The sequence below is a fragment of the Anarrhichthys ocellatus genome, unplaced genomic scaffold (genome assembly GCF_004355925.1).
Source record: "Anarrhichthys ocellatus isolate YVR2014 unplaced genomic scaffold, GSC_Weel_1.0 scaffold13, whole genome shotgun sequence".
Classification (NCBI taxonomy): domain Eukaryota; kingdom Metazoa; phylum Chordata; class Actinopteri; order Perciformes; family Anarhichadidae; genus Anarrhichthys; species Anarrhichthys ocellatus.
In genome coordinates this window covers 3,235,593-3,240,495 of record NW_022280043.1, presented here as the reverse complement: position 1 = coordinate 3,240,495, position 4,903 = coordinate 3,235,593, and positions in this window count along the sequence as shown.

The window sequence follows — 4,903 nt, the reverse complement described above, 5'->3', positions numbered from 1 at the left end:
ACACACACACACACACACACACACACACACACACACACACACACACATATACACACAGGAAGAGTCATCGTATTCAAAGCAGACAGGAATAGAATACATGGTAACTAGTGGCGTAAGCAGTATCCATTAACTCAACAATGACCATAACCAATAGCTATCTTTGTGTCTGTCTGAGTGTGTGTGTGTGTGTGTATATGTGTACAGGCATATGTGGCTGTCAAAGATGCCTTTCCATAATCATGATATTCCTTTTCCCCATGAACATTATCTGGTCTTTATATAAGGTATGCCTGGGACTTATATAATTCTTGGCGCTTTAAGTTTTTGTGTGTGTATCTGGAAAGCTTGTGGAACTGCAATTGTGCGATTGTATGTGAGTGTGTGTGTGTCCGTGACGCCTTGGAAGCTCTCCTGGCCACGGCTGTGGAAATGCTCCACTTCCCCACTCTGCTCAGTGGGGAAGTGGTGGAGAGGCTGAGGGATGAATGGGGAATGGGGGCTCTGATGGTTGGATGAAGAAGAGGAACTGTTACACTGTGGCACTGCCAGAAAAACAGTGGCTAAATGAGAGGGGAAAAGTTGTGCTTACTTCAATCTTTTGTAAACCAGAGCCCCTCTGTTTTCACTTGGCTGCAGGGTTTAACTTGATGTGATAGGCTTATGTCATGTCAGTTTACGTTGTTTCTTGTTTTGTGACTGTTGAAGCATGCGCACAGTGCCACATGGCATTAGTCAAAACAAGCAAATCAAACTTCAAATGTTCTTTTTAAATAGATACTGTCAATTATGAGTTTTATTGGCCGGCCCACCACTTTGGTCCAGACTGAAATATTTCAACAGCTATTTGATGAATTGCCATGATGTTTGGTACAGATTTCCATGGTGCTCACAGGATGAATCCTAATGGCTTTGGTGATCCTCTGACTTTTCATCTACAGCCACCCATCAGATCAAAATTTCAATTTGTCCAGTACTTTTGTACATGACTGCAAAATGAATGACATTCCCTCAGCTGTACTTTGTGTTTAGTGCTAATTAGCACTAAAGATGGTGAAGGTGGTAAAGATAGCTAAGAAACATGTTAGCGTTGTCATTGTGAGCATGTTAGCATGCTGATGTTAGCATTAAGCTCAAAGCACTGCTATACAGCCTCACAGAGCCGCTAGCATGCCGTAGAGTCTTTGCGTTGGTAATATATGAGTTTTTGTTTTAGCTTGATGGTGGCTGCTTTGTGTACACTAGAGGACAGTTTATTCTATTAAAATAAATAGATGATGTATTCTTTTATAATGGTCTCAAAATGGATCCCATCAACACATCTTACCTTTGTGAAGCTTAGATTGTTACAGTTTAAAAACAATGTGTTTACCCTCTTTATACAGCCTTATGCCTTATAGTTGATACATGTATTTTTCTATAATTGTCAGTGTGTTTACATTATCTACTGTACAATATTATCTTAAAGTCTTGTGGCAAGTCATATGACAGCAGCGCCTCACTTGCATGCAAATAAAATGTTTAGTGGGCTAATTTCAATTCTCTCTCTCCTCTTTTGTTTGATGAAGCATGACTTTGAAAGTCGCAAATTCTTATATTTCAGCATAGTGTATGTCTTTGTGTTCAGACATAACCTTTTCTTCCGTATCAGAGGGACTGTCCTTACTTTGCAAATGGGAAGTCCCATTTTGAGTTGTGTCCTGTTAGGAATTTGCATGTTGGGTGCAGGCTGTAATAGTATGTGCTTGTTCACTGCAACAACCTGCTTATCTGCTACACTTCATGACACTCCTAAAGATTAGGTGCTGTCAGAGAGACGTGCTGTGCCACTCTTAAGTTTTTTCTTGTGTTTCCCATTGTACATTAGACAGGAATTCATCCTGAGAGGCAGCATGTGTGTGTGTGTTTGTATATGAGTGTGTGTCTTACTTGTAGTGGAAACTCTTTGGGAATCTGTGCCATGGAATTTCTGGGCAGGATTCCCTCTTTTCCCCAGCGGACCAGACCATTCACACACGACTATCTGTAAGCAACATGAACACGTAGCACAGCATGGAAACACATTGTCCATTTGTGTGGACTTAACCTCATTGCACAGTTCATGAGATCTGTGCTTTTCGCTACTCAGTACAAAATGTTATTTACATGAGGATGTGTTATCAAATCGCTAAAACATAAACTGCCTCTGTCTGTCCGTCAAGTCTGCTTTTCCTTTTCGATCTGACTTGTGACTTCTTTGCTCTCACTTACTCTGACTTCTCTTTTCTTCTTCTCCCTTCACTGGAACTCAACTTAAGGTTGACCTAGTGACTCATCTCTCCCACGCTGACCACACCAGTGCTGTCTATCCTATACAGACGCAGTGCTGACCTAGACTCGCATGCAGCACATGCACGCCAACACACACTGTTGCGTCACTCTCCTGTGGTGTGGCCTGTAACTACTACACAGCTGTCCCTGCTTAGCTGTCATGTCAGCCATGATGTCAGAGCTTTGTTGTGTGTGATTGACTGACGTCTAAGTGCGTGCTGTGTATGTGGGAGATCCCATGTGGGCAACTGTTGCTCTCTGTGCCACAGAGAGTTGTGGTTGAAAAGGCCAACTGCTCTGCAACCTCTTATACCCCACAGTAGGACACTTGCGTCTTTCTTGTCACTGCAGTGTAAAAATGTGAGACATGGGGGCGAGTTACACTGCTTCAGATACACTAGTGGCTCAGAACTCATGTAGTCATGTGTGTGATAAAATATTACACTTAAAGTTGAACCCAGTGCAGTTTGTAGCTTCAGAGATAAAGGCTTTAAAAAACGTGCATGCAGACTGAAAGTCAATCATGGTGGTCTGGCAGAAGTAAAAATGAAACACCAAATTATGGTTTACATTTCATGCTACCTTGTCATTTGCAAGTGTCTTCATCATTTCAAGAGTTAATTATAAAAATAAATGTTATTTCTGTCTTGGGCGTCATAAGTATTACAGAAATGTCCATAATTGTCAATCACAGCAAAGGACAATTGTGTGTACACAACTTTGAAAAGTATGATCAAGGTCGAGGTTGAACCAGGAAATTGGTCTGTAAATTGTACTAGACGTTAACAACAGACAGTTTTACCTCTAGCCTTCTTTTTCTCTTCCAAAAAAGCCTGGCTTTAGTCAGGAGTTTGTTTGAATCCTGTCAGATTGTCTGACTGTTTTTAGGGATGTTGCAACATTACCAGATCTCATCAACCAACTTGAGTTGGTGAGTTTTTTATTTTAATAAATACAAAAATAAGACACAATTTGTAATAAATGTAGAATTCTGCTTGGTATCAGGTTAATAATACATCCAAGTAGAGGTTTTTGGATGTGATCCAACATGGACCAAAGCAAAAACAAAATGAACCCAACATGCATCAATTGGTTTAAAATAAATGAGACCCGATCTGAAAGGGACCCATAGAAAGTCTGGCTTGATCCGAATAGCTCTGAGGATAGTTAGATCCGATCCAAATGGTGGTGGACCCGAACAAACCCAACTAGGAAAGGAACACCAATACTGGCAGCAGAAGGACCTGAAAAAATAGCAAAGTGATAGCGAGTCCATTTGGATCCACTAAATATATTGACACACAGACCCAAGACCTGTGGTAATGTGATGGGACCGTGCTTGACTTCCTGGTCGTGGGTCAGATCTCCATTACTAGGAACCAAGTGGACCAGTTAAAACCTCCAATCCATATCCGAAGGTGTATATTAAAGGCAGTTTTGATCTGGCTTTAAACATGATCAGTAGTAGATAGAGTGGCAGCAGGAGCTAGTTTCACAAAAAGCTTGTTTTGTGGGTCAGGAAGAACTGCATTTGTGTGAAACATAAAAAATAGACCAAAGTGTGTCATTCACTTAAGAAATATTCAATTGCACTGGATTAAAATTGTGCTTCTGTGTGTCCAGTCATGGTCACCATGGTGAAGTCCTACTAAAAATCGTCATGACAACTCAAAGCCATCAACAGCCATGTTGTAAGCCAAAACACGTAACTGTCTCCTACGCATCAACACCATTCACACATGCAAACGCTTGCACACACAACAAAGACGCCCACACGCACGACGACGTATACGCCAGATTCAAGAGTTTCAAAATAGAGCGACTTGTTGATGAGATAAAATTAGCGTGTAGTGTACCCTGCTCAGACTGATGTAAGACATGAGAGGTTGACAAACGGCAAAATATAAACCCAAAACTGAAAGATAGTGATTCTGAATTATTTTCAAATGTATAACGTTAAGTATTGATGTCATCGTGTGTGTCTTTGAGAGAGAAGCACTGGCAGCATGTGCCGGAAGGTGATTCCACCCATGGGGCTCTCACCACCAATTCACCCCAGTCACCTCTAAACACACACACACACACACACACACACACACACACACACACACACACATACATTCACACATACATTCACACACTCTGCCCCCGGCGCGTACACTGCTCGATGGTTGAGATAGAAGCCCCCCCATCCATTCCTGTATCTGACCCATTTTCCTGTGTACACTGTGGACGCTGGTGAGCAGCCCTGCTACCCACCCCTCCTTGTTTCCACTGAGGTGGAAAACACTACTGGAGTGGGAAAAAGAGGAGAGTGGGAGGACAGGGGTAGTGGAAGATGAACTTAAGGGGGGAGGGAAGTATCAGGGTGAGTGAGTGCATCCATTAACCCCCCCAGAGGTAACCCGCAGGGGTGCGAGGGGCTTGGCCCTTGTACTTGTGGTAAGTGTGTGAGCGTGTTTTTATGTGTTTGTTGTGGAAGGTTTGAGTTGATTCTGAAAAATGCAATTCTGCATCGAAAACATCCTCCATCTCCCGTTCTTTCTCCCATGCTATGATGTCCTGCACCCAGAACATCAGAAACCATTTAGATTTT